Source organism: Haematobia irritans, chromosome 4 (assembly GCF_050003625.1).
Source record: "Haematobia irritans isolate KBUSLIRL chromosome 4, ASM5000362v1, whole genome shotgun sequence".
In the NCBI taxonomy this organism is placed as follows: Eukaryota; Metazoa; Arthropoda; class Insecta; order Diptera; family Muscidae; genus Haematobia; species Haematobia irritans.
Genome location: NC_134400.1, coordinates 131,549,815 through 131,565,999, shown reverse-complemented (window position 1 = coordinate 131,565,999; position 16,185 = coordinate 131,549,815).

The following is a 16,185-nucleotide window of genomic DNA, read 5'->3' as shown; positions in this document are numbered from 1 at the left end:
AACGATGGGTCTCAGACTTTTCCTTCTTGGCGTTACATACAAGTGCACAAACTTATTATACCCTGTACCACAGTAGTGGTGAAGGGTATAAATATACATAAATAAAATAGAAATACAAATAAATAAAACTGTATTTAAAAACGAAGGCAAGCAGTTCTAATTTTGAAGTAAAAGGTTTACCACAAATATGTAAGATTTGTTCAAATGAATGAAAAAAGTTCAATAAAATCAATCCATATATGAATTCAATTCAGTTAAATTTTTTCATTCTGTAGTATAGTGGTACATAAATGTAGGAAAATGTTAACTAATATATGGAATGCATTCTACATAATTTCTACGAAAATCACATCGTTCACACAAATAAAAATCTCTTTGGCGCTACACGAAGTTCAACTTTCTTCACAATGAGTTCATTATACCCTGCGCCACACTGTGGAACAGGGTATTATAAGTTAGTGCATATGTTTGCAACACCCAGAAGGAGACGAGATAGACACATGGTGTCTTTGGCAAAAATGCTCAGGGTGTGCTCCCTGATATAGTCATGTCCGTGAACACATTTTTGTAATCAAAGTCTAGGTCGCAGTTTTAGTCCAATCGACTTCAAATTTTTCACAAGTATGTGGTTTGGCTCAAAATCGATCCCTATTGATTTTGGAAGAAATCGGTTCAGATTTTTCACAAGTATGTGGTTTGGCTCAGAATAGATCCCTATTGATTGTGGAAGAAATCGGCTCAGATTTAGATATAGCTCCCATATATATGTATATATATATATATATATATATATATATATATATATATATATATATATATATATATATATATATATATATATATATATATATATATATATATATATATATATATATATATATATATATGTCCCAAATACATACATTTTAATATCACTCGATCTGGACAGAATTTGATAGACTTCTACAAATTCTATAGACTCAAAATTTAAGTCGGCTAATGGACTAGGGTGAAACACAATGTTAGTAAAAAGATTTAAATCTGTATCAATTTTAAGGAAACTTCACAAAAGTTTATTTATGATTTATCGCTCGATATATATATATATATATATATATATATATATATATATATATATATATATATATATATATATATATATATATATATATATATATATATATATATATATATATATATATATATATATATATATATATATATATATATATATATATATATATATATATATATATATATATATATATATATATATATATATATATATATATATATATATATATATATATATATATATATATATATATATATATATATATATATATATATATATATATATATATATATATATATATATATATATATATATATATATATATATCGAGCGATAAATCATAAATAAACTTTTGTGAAGTTTCCTTAAAATTGATACAGATTTAAATCTTTTTACTAACATTGTGTTTCACCCTAGTCCATTAGCCGACTTAAATTTTGAGTCTATAGAATTTGTAGAAGTCTATCAAATTCTGTCCAGATCGAGTGATATTAAAATGTATGTATTTGGGACAAACCTTTATATATAGCCCCCAATGCATTTGACGGATGTGATATGGTATCGAACATTGTGATCTACAAAGTGATGCAGGGTATAATATAATCGGCCCCGCCCGACTTTACACTTTCCTTACATGTTTTTTACTAACATTGTGTTCCACGCTAGTGCATTAGCCGACTTAAATTTTGAGTCTATAGATTTTGTAGAAGTCTATCAAATTCTGTCCAGATCGAGTGATATTTCAATGTATGTAGTTGGGACAAACCTTTATATATAGCCCCCAACACATTTGACGGATGTGATATGGTATCGAAAATTTAGATCTACAAAGTGATGCAGGGTATAATATAGTCGGCCCCGGCCGACATTAGACTTCCCTTACTTGTTTTAAATTAAAGAAGTGGTTACTTTTTTCTGGGTGTATTTGTAGGTCTAAAATGCTAAATCGATTGATCGAGCAGCAGTCTGTAGCACAATGGGCAGCACAATGGACTCAATAGCCTAAATGAGCCTGATACATCGGGCTAACCGAACCTAAGATTTGGAGCATCTTAGGTTAGGATCGGTTTATACGGGGGCTAAATATATAATTATGGGTTGTTAAAGACCATATACTAACACCACGTACCCAGTTTCTACCAGATCGGATGAATTTTGCTTTTCCAAAAGGCTCCAGAGATCAAATCTTTTGATTGGTTTATAACATATGGGGGCTATATGACATATAAAATATCATCGAACTTGACCTGCCTACAAACAAAAACAAATATGTGCCAAATTGCAGGTGGAAAGCGCCATCATTGAAGACCTGTAGTGCGATTAAGAACAGACAGAGGGACATGGTTATATCCGGAGAAATTCTCCCTAATCACGAATATATAATTTACATCGATATTTCGGTGTGCTACAAACGGAATGACAAACTTATTACACCCCCATTACCATTCTATGGTGGTGGATAAAAAAATTATTAAAGGCAACAATATTTTCTCAAAACGTAATAATTCAATGAAATAAAATAGAATTAAATTAAATGTAGTGCTATATAGGGTTCACTTGTTTTTTGAGTGTATATCTTAATTGGGAATATTTTGAAGAACAATAAAGGGCAACCCTCTTTCCTTAATTCTTAATAATTGTATATTGTTCGCCAATGACCTGGTATACCTCATTGACGTATTTTCTCAAATTATTTGTTGTTTATCGAATACAAATGAAATCAAACGAAAACTTTCATTTTATTACGTTACACTTTTTTCTCGATCGATTTCTCTTGAAAAAGACATCAAAAGCCCATTTCATGATGTAAACAATCGCCACAACACACAATCCATTTGGGTTATACTACAATCAAAAACAATTTGGAAATTCCTTCCATTTTCGTCTTTTTCTTCATCTTATTCTTGTGATGTATCGCCTTTAAGACACTTGCTTCAAGACATGTACCTTTGTTGAATGGTTGGTTTCTTGGCGCATTTATTTCTTCTTCATCTTCTTCTTCAGCGTTGTTTGTATTGTGAGACAGTGAAAGTTGTCTTCCGTTTCCGTTGCAATCATTTCAAACTCATTCTTCTTAACGAATATAGCCCCCTCCACAAGAGTAGTTGGAAGGGAAAAAACAATGACAGAACTATAACTTAAAAACTCGGTCATGACGCTGATGAGGATGATGATGTACTCATTTCGACCAAGACAAAGAAATCATATCATAAAAGTTCCTTCGCCTCCACTAATGTACGTGCACAATATTGCTAAGGGATACTATTCCTATTGCCGATAGTTGTATGTTTGTAGGTCTTTTTTTTTTTGTTGCTTTTTTTGATTTTCTTTTCGTGGGTCTTCCATCATCTGGAAGATGTCAAGGACACACAACCTAAATTTATTTCTCTTGTAGACATTTCAAAGGTCTTTATTTGAAGGAAAGGATACTGTGAGCCTGAAGTGTATTAAAGTTGAATATTTAGATTTTTAGATTATTTGAATATCAACAGTAAAACTTTGATCAAATTAATAATTGAAACAAGTAAGTAAAATAGAAAGTTGGGCGGGGCCGACTATATCATACCCTAAACCACCCTTACTGAATTAGTAAACATAAGCATTTGTGGGGTAACATTGATATAGGTGTGGGAGATAAACCGCAGTTGCATATTTAAGAAAATTAAGGGGTACATGTTTATGGGTGCTTTGTCTCAATCTGACATAGTCAGTTTTACCAGGGAAAATGTTCGGCTTACCCTACAAGGACAAAAAAGTTCCCAACTTTCCCATACATTCCCAAACAATTTTTTCCCTACAATATTTTCGTTAAATTTAAACAAATTTTAAAAAACAAAAATGGTTCTAAGTCCTTTTTATCTTAAAAGATGAAAATGCAACGTATATAACTTAGAAAATAAATTTGTATTACCACAACGGTTGCCACAGTTGGCAGAATTCTACCAAAAAAAGTAATTTTTTGTTAAATCTCTATAGAAATAAAATTTTGGAAAAAGTTTCTATAAACAAATTTTTTTGAGAAATTTTTCTATAGAAATAACATTTTGATAATAAATTCTATAGAAATAAAATTTTGAGAAAAAAAAATCCATAGAAATAAAATTTTGAGAAAATTTTTTTATAGAAATAATATTTTGAAAAAAATTTCTATAGAAATACAATTTTGACAAAATTTTCTGTAGAAATAAAATGTTGACAAAATTTTGACAAAAATTTCTATAGAAATATTTGTTTGGTAGATTTATGGTAATTTGTGGTAATCTTCCAATTTTGTTAGATTTTTTTTTTTGGCACGAGTGGTAACTGTTGCTACCACACATTGTTAAAGATCAAGCCTTGCCGGCTTCTAATTTCCTAATCTAGAGCCACCAAAATGTAAAAAGTATTACAAATTGCGTTGAGTGAAAATGTCCCTACATTGTGGCCCTACAAGACGCTAAATATTATGGCGATTTCGATTGGGAAAAAAGGTGCAACATTCTCGTAATTGATTGCAAAATATCAAGGACACTATCTTAGATTTTGGATCCGGTATCCCTTACAATATTATGAATTAACAATAACTTTGGAATGACAATATCATTTGGGCGAAAAAACAATGAGGAAAAAAGTAGTGTAACACCAAGGCAACATATTTTTTGCGAAACGAAAACGCCCTTAGAAAAAGCCTACATATAGGGAATTCCCCCTACTTTTAGCAACACTGGCTGTAGTTGATATTGCACCTACGGGGTAAGTATGCCACTTATATTGATCCCATTATTAAACAAGTGAGTAAAGTCTAAAGTCGGGCGGGGCCGACTATATTATACCCTGCATCACTTTGTAGATCTAAATTTTCGATACCATATCCGTCAAATGTGTTGGGGTCTATATATAAAGGTTTGTCCCAAATACATATATTTAAATATCACTCGATCTGGACAGAATTTGATAGACTTCTACAAAATCTATAGACTCAAAATTTAAGTCGGCTAATGCACTAGGGTGGAACACAATGTTAGTAAAAAATACGGAAATTATTTAAATCTGAAACAATTTTAAGGCAACTTCGCAAAAGTTTATTTATGATTTATCGCTCGATATATATGTATTAGAAGTTTAGGAAAATTAGAGTAATTTTTACAACTTTTCGACTAAGCAGTGGCGATTTTACAAGGAAAATGTTGGTATTTTGACCATTTTTGTCTAAATCAGAAAAACATATATATGGGAGCTATATCTAAATCTGAACCGATTTCAACCAAATTTGGCACGCTAAGCTACAACGCTAGTTCTACTCCCTGTGCAAAATTTCAACTAAATCGGAGTTAAAAATTGGCCTCTGTGGTCATATGAGTGTAAATCGGGCGAAAGCTATATATAGGAGATATATCTAAATCTGAACCGATTTCAACCGAAATTGGCACGCATAGCTACAATGCTAATTCTACTTCCTGTGCAAAATTTCAACTAAAACTGAGCAAAAAATTGGCCTCTGTGGTCATATGAGTGTAAATCGGGCGAAAGCTATATATGTCTCAATCTAAACCGATTTCAACCAAATTTGGCACGCATAGCTAGAATGCTAATTCTACTTCCTGCGCAAAATTTCAATTAAATCTGAGTAAAATATTGGCCACAGTGGCCATATGAGTGTAAATCGGGCGAAAGCTATATCTAAATCTGAACCGATTTCAATAAAATTTTGCACACTTGACTACACTACTAACTGTACTCCTAGTGCAAAATTTCAACCAAATTGGGGTAAAACTTTGGCTTCTGGGACCGTATTAGTCCATATCGGGCGAAATATATATATGGGAGCTATATCTAAATCTGAACCGATTTCTTCCAAAATCAATAGGTTTCTATTCTGAGCCAAAACACATAGTTGTGCCAAATTTGAAGTCGATTGGATTAAAACTGCGACCTAGACTTTGATTACAAAAATGTGTTCACAGACAGACGGACATGGCTATATCGACTCAGGAACCCACCCTGAGCATTTTTGCCAAAGACACCATGTGTCTATCTCGTCTCCTTCTGGGTGTTGCAAACATATGCACTAACTTATAATACCCTGTTCCACAGTGTGGCGCAGGGTATAAAAATATGGGAAACATTTAAATCTGAAGCAATTTTAAGGAAACTTCGCAAAAGTTTATTTATGATTTATCGCTCGCTATATATTTATTAGAAGTTTAGGAAAATTAGAGTCATTTTTACAACTTTTCGACTAAGCAGTGGCGAGTTTACAAGGAAGTTGTTGGTATTTTGACCATTTTTGTCGAAATCAGAAAAACATATATATGGGAGATATACCTAATTCTGAACCGATTTCAACCAAATTTGGCACGCATAGCTACAATGCTAATTCTACTTCCTGTGCAAAATTTCAACTAAATCTGAGCAAAAAATTGGCCTCTGTGGTCATATGAGTGTAAATCGGGCGAAAGCTATATATGTCTAAATCTAAACCGATTTCAACCAAATTTGGCACGCATAGCTAGAATGCTAATTCTACTCCCTGCGCAAAATTTCAATTAAATCTGAGTAAAATATTGGCCACAGTGGTCATATGAGTGTAAATCGGGCGAAAGCTATATATGGGAGCTATATCTAAATCTGAACCGATTTCAATAAAATTTGACACACTTGACTATAGTACTAATTGTTCTTCTTGTGCAAAATTTTAAGCAAATTAGGGTAAAACTCTTGCTTCTGGGGCCATATAAGTCCATATCGGGCGAAATATATATATGGGAGCTATATCTAAATCTGAACCGATTTCTTCCAAAATCAATAGGTTTCTATTCTGAGCCAAAACACATAGTTGTGCCAAATTTGAAGTCGATTGGAATAAAACTGCGACCTAGACTTTGATTACAAAAATGTGTTCACGGACAGACGGACATGGCTATATCGACTCAGGAACCCACCCTGAGCATTTTTGCCAAAGACACCATGTGTCTATCTCGTCTCCTTCTGGGTGTTGCAAACATATGCACTAACTTATAATACCCTGTTCCACAGTGTGGCGCAGGGTATAAAAAGAGAAAATCGCTCAATTAGTGTGGGTAATAAATCCAAATTTGTATAAATCGAACAATATTCTTATGTAAGAAGTACAAGTACGTATGAATACGATCGGCTAGTAGATCAATATTTAAAATTTGAGTAACATTGGTTAATAAATAAGAGTATTATGTCCAAATTTGGGAAAATCGAGCGATGCATATATATGGAAGCTATATCTAAATCTGAACCAATTTGCATAATATTTTGCGAGTTTGATTAATACCACAAAAGGTTACCTTGTGCAAAATTTGAGTAAGATCAGTTAAGAAATGAGGCCTCTATGGTCAAACATAAGGTTATTAGGGGCAAATTTTTCAAAATCGGACGATACATATATGGGATCTAGATCTTAACCTATTTCGATGAAATTTTGCATATACAGTTAGTGCTATAGAAGATTACATTTGGCCAACTTTGAGTACTATCGGTTGATAAATAAGGGTTTTATAGCCAAATTTAGAAAAATCGGGCGGTACATATATATGAGAGCTATAGCTAAATCTGGACCGATTTCCATGATTTTTTGCACATATAGTTAGTGTTATAGAAGATTATATTTAGCCAATTTTGAGTAAGATCGGTTGATAAGTAAGGGTTTTATGGCCAAATTTAAAAAAAATCGAGCGGAACATATTTATATATGGTAGCTATAGCTAAATCTGGACCGATTTCCTTGATTTTTTGCACATATAGTTAGTGCTATAGAAGATTGTATTTAGCCAACTTTGAGTAAGATCGGTTGATAAATAAGGGTTTTGTGGCCAAATTTGGGAAAATCTGGCGATACATATATATGAGAGCTATATCTAAATCTGAACCGATTTGAATGAAATTTTGCAGACTTGAAGGGTGATGGAAAAGATTACCTTTTGCCAAATTTGGTGAGGATCCGTTTGAAAAAACGCGCAACGTGACCCCATTTGTCACAAATATGTGAGCTATATCTAAATTTGATCCGATTTCTTGCAAATTCAATAGCGTTCGTCCTTGTGCCCTAAAAACTCCCTATACCAAATTTCATCAAAATCGGTTAATAATTGCGACCGGAATCCTGTGAACAACAAATACATGGACAGACGGACGGACGGACACCAAGCGCTACATCGACTCAGGAGGTGATTCTGAGTCGATCGGTATATATTTTATGGGGTCCAAAATCAATATTTCTGGTAGGCACATTTTTTGGCAGATCAAACTTATTATACCCTAACCACTATGTGGTTTAGGGTATAAACAGAGCTAAGGTCAGTCGGGATGAGATATAAGTAGACACAAAAAATTAGTTCATTTATGGGGAGAGCAAATTAAAATTGCGGGGTTCTTTAAAATTTTTGAATGTATAACAATAATCTTTTTTGGGAATTATTGTTATTTGCAAAACCACAAGAGTTGCTTAGTTAACAGAGGAAAAGAATGTTTGTCAAATTTATTTGGGCAGAGCTCTTTAAACTTCAAGATGGTTGGATGGACGTCCGTTTCCGAATTACGACATTCCTCATCAGCATCCTCTACTTGATGCAAATATGAAACAATCAATCAATCAATTATCAGAATAAATTCGGGTAATTCACTATACCCAAAGTGTACTGAAAAAACAACAGTGAACCCACTACGAAGAAAAATTTTGGTTAATTTTAGAAATTTCAATTATTTTTAGAAAATTTTAACTAAACAGTATTACAAACGATGACATCAGGCCGATATCACAAAAATAAGTAAATATTTTTTGAGAGACTGAAGAAAGTTTATTAGAAATAATTTATATTTTTCACATGTTAAAGAAAATGTTTGAAGTTTGAAGGAAAAAATTGGAGTTCAAAATTCGAAGAATGTCTTTAGTGCCATACGAAGTTCAAGATGGACACATTTGTAGTAAAATTTACAAATTTAAAGAAACAAGTATATAGGGCCGAAAGTTCGGCCAGGCCGAATCTTATGTACCCTCCATCATGGATTGCGTAGAAACTTCTACGAAAGACTGTCATCCACAATCAAATTACTTGGGTTGTGTTATCTTAAAACTTCTTAACATCGTTTTCTAAATTGTGAGTTAGTCCATACGTGGTATATTAGACAAAAAAGTTATGTATAGGTAAGTCTACAAATAATTACGAATCGACATGGACTTTTGAGAGCCAGAATTGATATATGGGGGTCGATTGTATGGGGGGGGGCTATATAGAATTATGAACTTGATATAGACCAATTTTTGTGTGATTGGGGATCGATTTATCTGAAGGCTATGTACAACTATAGACCGATATGGACCTAGTAAGGCATGGTTGTTAACGGCCATATACTAGCACAATGTAGCAAATTTCACCTGACTCGGATGAAATTTGCTCCTCCAAGAGGCTCCAAAACTAAATCTCGGAATTGGTTTATATGGGGGCTATATATGATTATGGACTGATATGGACCACTTTTGGTTGTTAAATATCATATACTACTAACACGTACAAAATTTCAACCAGATCGGATGAATTTTGTTTTTCCAAAAGGTATCGGAAGTCAAATCGGGGGATCGGTTTATATGGGCGCTATATATAATTATGGACTGATATGAACCAATTCCTGCATGGTTGGTGGATACCATATATTAACACCACGTACCAAATTTCAACTGAATCAGACGAATTTTGGTCTTCCTCCGGAGGCTCCGGAGGTCAAATCTCGTTATCGGTTTATATGGGGGCTATATATAATTATGGACCGATGTGGACCAATTTTTGCATGGTCATTGGAGACCATATATTATCACCATATACCAAATTTCAGCCGCATCGGATAAAACTTGCTTCTCTTAGAGGCTCCGAAAGCCAAATCGGTTTATATGGGGGCTATATATAATTATGGGCCGATGTGGACCAATTTTTGCATGGTTGTTAGAGACCATATACTAACACCATGTAGCAAATTTCAGTCGGATCGGATGGAATTTGCTCCTCTTAGAGGCTCCGCAAGCCAAATCGGTTTATATGGGGGCTATATGTAATTATGAACCGATGTGGACCAATTTTTGCAAGGTTGTTAGAAACCATACACTAACACCATGTACCAAATTTAAGCCGGATCGGATGAAATTTGCTTCTCTTAGAGCAATCGCAAACCAAATTTGGGGTTCCGTTTATATGGGGGCTATACTTAAAAGTGGACTGATATGGCCCATTTGCAACACTATCTGACCTACAACAATAACAACTACTTGTGCCAAGTTTCAAGTCGATAGCTTGTGTCGTTCGATGTCCGTCTGTCTGTCTGTCTGTCTGTCTGTCTGTTGGTGTATTTTTGTGTGCAAAGTACAGCATCCAGTTTTAGTCCGATTGTCCAAAAATTTGGTATGGGGTCCTATTCGGCTCAAAGACGATCCCTATTGATTTTGGCAAAAATCGGTTCAGATTTAAATATAGCTGCCATATATATTTTTCACCGATCTGGTCATAATTGGCGTGTATATCAACCAATCTTCCTCAAATTCCGTACATCCGAATATTTTATGAGTCTCGAAATATCAGCCAAATCGGTTCAGATTTAGATATAGCTCCCATATATAGCTTTCGCCCGATTTACATTCATTTGCCCACAGAGGCCAATTTTTTGCTCCGATTTAGTTGAAATTTTGCACAGGGAGTAGAATTAGCATTGTAGCTATGCGTGCCAAATTTGGTTGAAATCGGTTCAGATTTGGATATATCTCCCATATAAAGCTTTCGCCCGATTTACATTCATTTGCCCACAGAGGCCAATTTTTGGCTCCGATTTAGTTGAAATTTTGCACAGGGAGTAGAATTAGCATTGTAGCTATGCGTGCCAAATTTGGTTGACATCGGTTAAGATTTAGATATAGCTTCCATATATATGTTTTTCTGATTTCGACAAAAATGGTCAAAATACCAACATTTTCCTTGTTAAATCGCCACTGCTTAGTCGAAAAGTTGTAAAAATTACTCTAATTTTCCTAAACTTCTAATAAATATATAGCGAGCAATAAATCATAAATAAACTTTTGCGAATTTCCTTAAAATTGCTTCAGATTTGAATGTTTCCCAAAAGTCTATCAAATTCTGTCCAAATCGAGTGATATTTAAATGTATGTATTTGGGACAAACCTTTATATATAGCACCCAACACATTTGACGGATGTGATATGGTATCGAAAATTTAGATCTACAAAGTGGTGTGTAGATTAGTTCATGTAACTAAAGTACGCAAAAATTTATTAGAGTAAAGGAAACTTTCTGCAAACATAATAATTCCATGAACTAAAATAAAGTTAAATTGGCTATAGTGAAATAGAGGGTTCACTTTTTTTTGAGTGTGTGAAACCTCCAGGAAGGAGCAGTTTGGTTAATTTTAGAAAATTTAAGTAAACTTTAGAATATGTTAACTTTACTGTATTACAAAGGAAGACGCCATGACAATTTCACAAAAATAAGTAAATATTTTTTGACAAATTGAAGAAAATTTATTAGACATAATTATTATTTTTTTTTTCCATTTGTAAAAGAAAATTTCGTAGTTTGAAAGAAAAAATTGGAGTTCAAAATTGCAAAAATGTCTTTAGTGCCATACGAAGTTGAAGATTTTTCGTAAGCATTATTGGTAAAATTTTGAAATCTTCAAAAATTTTCAACTATTTTGTGGAGACACGATTTTAGTAAATCTTATGTTTCATTTGTGTATAATTCTTCCCCTTCTTTAGTTCATAATAATTCCATAAATTAAAGTATAATTAAATTGGGTTTAGTGCCATATAGGGTTGACCTTGTTTTATTTTATTTTATTTTATGGGTTATTATACCCTATACCATAGTAGTGGTGAAGGGTATATTCATAAGTGTACCGATCTATTTAGTGGTATATGTGATATTACGGATAAAAAAGGTTCCAGTATTGTCCATGACAATAACTGGACAAAATAATTGCACCAAATCCAATGTGTTTGTACTTGGATTTCGTATAACAATAGGACATTGTACTCACATTTGCTTGTTTCCATTGTTAGCATTTGTTGTCATCAGTTGTTATTTTTAAACGCTTCGTTGAATATTTACGCACTTCATCCAAGGATTTGCTGGTTGGTCTCATGGGATAGATATTTGTTTTGACAGCAAATACTTGCGTATATATCCCTGTAAAAGTTCATGTACACGGGCTTACGGAAGAATGTAAAGAGTATGCTCAAATAAATATCCACACACACACAGACAAAATTTATACGCAAACGACCAGTGATGCCAATTTGGTGCTTTTAGCACCAAATTTAGTGATTTTTGATTTCCAAAACCACATTGAAATATTGCTCTAAGACCCCATAAAGTATATATATTCTGGGTCGTGGTGAAATTCTGAGTCGATGTAAGCATGTCCGTTCGTCCGTCCGTATGTTAAAATCACTCTAACTTCCGAACGAAACAAGCTATCGACTTGAGACTTGGCACAAGTAGTTGTTATTGAAGTAGGTCGAATGGTATTGCAAATGGGCCATGTCGGACCACTTTTACAGCCCATATATAAACCGACGCTCAGATTTGGCTTGCGGAGCCTCTTGGAGGAGCAAACTTCATTCGATCCGGTTGAAATTTCGTATATGGTGTAAGTATATGGTCTCTAACAACCATGCAAAAATTGGTCCACATCGGCCCATAAATATATATAGCCCCCATATAAACCGATCCCCAGATTTGGCTTGCGGAGCCTCTAAGAGAAGCAAATTTCATGCGATCCGGATGAAATTTGGTACATGGTGTAAGAATATGATCTTTAACAACAAATTGGTCGACATCGAAGCAAATTTCATCCGATCCGGCTGAAATTTGGTACATGGTGTTAGTATATGGTCTCTAGCAACCATGCAAAAATTGGTCCACATCAGACCTCCGGAGCTTTTGGAGGAGCAAAATTTATCCGATTCCATAAAATATATACCGATCGACTCAGAATCACCACCTGAGTCGATCTAGCGCTTGGTGTCCGTCCGTTTGTCTGTCCATGTATTTGTTGTTCACAGGATTCCGGTCGGAATTATTAACCGATTTTGATGAAATTTGTTACATGGTGTTTCTTGGGCACAAGGACGAACGCTATTGAATTCGGAAGAAATCGGATCAAATTTAGATATAGCTCCCATATATATGTATCGACCGATTTCGAAAAATTGGGTCACATTGCGCTTTGTTACTCACAGATCGTCGCCAAATTTTGCGCAAAGCAATAGTTTTCATCACCATTCAAGTCTGCAAAATTTCATCGAAATCGGTTCAGATTTAGATATAGCTCCCATATATATATTGTTACGAATGTGATATTTCTAGATTTAAGTTTATTTAAATTAGTTTACGTTAATTTAAATTTCAAATTGTAACGATAAAATTACGTCATAAATAAATTGTTAGAGTCATTTCTTTATTTTCTAGTACTTTCCTAAACATCTTTTGTGTTTTCCAATCGTTCATTGTAAAAATAACGCCTTTTGTTTTACTTATTGTTATAATTGTAGTAATATGACCATAATCACTTATGTTATGCCTAATCTAGTAGAATGCACTAGATTATTAGCATAAGCCTAAAAGTATGTGTGCCATATCACCTGTAAAATAACGCCGATAGAACATTCCAGATGGCTGTAGGCAATGAAGATAACCAGTTGAATATGTGGTGTTAGATAAATTGTATCAAGATAGTTCTAGTTGGTCTAGATGGCCAGACTATCCAGAATTTTCGAAATCGTCAAATCACGGTATATAAGCCTCTGGCGGAGGGAGCAGTCAAGTCAGTCGTAAGCTAAAGTTTATACAGTACACATCGTAGAGCAAATAAGTGAAACCAATCAGTTAAGCAAATAAATTGTAGATTGTCGTTATTTTAATCTACAATTTATTGTAGATTGTCGTTATTCGGATAAATAAATACGCCTCAATATAAAAACGTAACAATATGTATCGCCCGATTTTGCCAATTTTTGGCCGTAATACCCCTCTTTATCAACCGATCGTACTCAGAGTTGCCTAAATGTAATCTTCTATAGCACTAACTGTATGTGCAAAATTTCATCGATATAGGTCCAGATTTAGATATAGCTCCCATATATATGTATCGCCCGATTTTGAAAAATTTGCCCCTAATAGCCTTATTTTTGACCATAGTGGTCAAAAATCGTACTCAAATTTCGCACAAATTTTATACAAATCGGTTCAGATTTAGATATACCTCCCTGTTACGTTAAAGATCGTTTAAAATTCCAATTAAAATAAACCCAATTTAGAAAGCTATTCTCCAAATATAAATATTCAAAAAACAAATTCAATTTATTTGCTATAAAAATAGAAAAAAATTTACAAGTTAGTAATATCAGTAGAGATACTTATGATGTTATCTGCTTAGTGGTCCAAATCAGAGAGATCGAATCAATTACTTTTAAAATCCACTTTAGCTACCATAGTTCGATTTGAAATTTGATTTGAGTGATTTCTCTCAACAAATATATTTAATTCAAAAGTGCTGCTGTTTCAATTTCATTCAATGTAAAAGCTATCATTGATAAAAAGAACTCATTCATTGTAATGCATTGATCAGTGAAAAACAACAACAAGCTGAAGATCAGTTATTTGTTGCATGCCACTCAATCAATGCATAAGCATGTTGGGAGAAAGAGAATGAGTACATTTTATCAATGAGAATATTTTATCAATGAAACGATTGATATGAATGAAACGAACAGCGAGCAATGTTAAATGCAAATTCATTGATGATAACTACACTATTGATCTGTAGCATAAGTACATATTCAACATAATGCAAATGAGTTTAAATATATATCTAAATCATATTAAATATGTTAAAATGTATTTAACACAATGAAAAGATAATGACATTTTAATATGAATAGAAATATAAATATTAATAAGTGTATGTTGGATATGCAAATAAAATGTATATAAATTTATCATAAAATAATTATGATTTTAGAAAAGTTTCGTGAATTCAAAAAATGAAAATTATGGTGTGTTGGCGGTTTCGCCAACATTCTCCCCCCTGAAGAACGACAGTTTTTCGTGATGAGGCTGGATATGATTGCCAGTCGTTGGGAGTATTTTAGTCGAACCTTAAGGCTCCGCTATGCTCCGACTCACAGCGATGTAGAACTGACATTATCCTTTTTGATGTTACTATGTGTGTATAGAGCTGATGATGATTATGGTGTGTAATAGTATGATGATTTGTGATATGAGTTGAATGATTTTACTTTTTTGGCGCTGATGTGTTGACTTGTAGTGTGGAAACTCTGTAAAGAAACAATTTTTAGAACTAGGCCATTTGTAAATTGTATTTCTATAAAGGATTGATACTACCCTGAATGTGCGTATGAACCAGGAAAAGTACTTTAAATGCGACAAACGCTCCTTTGCCCAGAACCAGATACGAGAACCAGATGTTTTTCATAGAACGATATATTTGGGTTTGTAGCCGCCTTCCAAATTGTAAAAGTCCTCCAATATCAATACATGTCATTTGTTGCTTCGAAGATGGAAGTTTGATTTCAGAAAGAGAATTAGAATCATATTTTCTATTCTCCTTGTGACTGCAATTATAATGTAGACAAAATAAGGTTACCCGAAAAAACTTTTGAAGACTCAAATATTTCAAAACGAGCTCCGCGCACTTTATTGTTCTCGTTATGTCATCCACAATCGTTTCCTTTCGTACACTCTCAGATGTGTACAAATTTGACCGATTTTCAGTCCAGAAAGATGGTGGATCATAAAGAAATGATGGAACAATCACACTTGTACCGTTCTTAACAAAGCCCCCTGGTATCATACCTCGAGAGGATATGTCTAGTGGATCCAACGTAGGTGACACATATTCGATTGGATTTGTAAACCATAGAATAGCAGTGACTCCATTTGACACAAAGACACTCCAGTTCGATATAGCCTTCTTTATCCAATAGAAAACAGCAGAACTGTTACCCAAATTAAAGGTACTGGACACCTCTGTGACACTTACCGAGCCTATAACTTTCCATGTTAGTCCAAATAAAAATGAAGCTTCATACAATTTCAAACGAC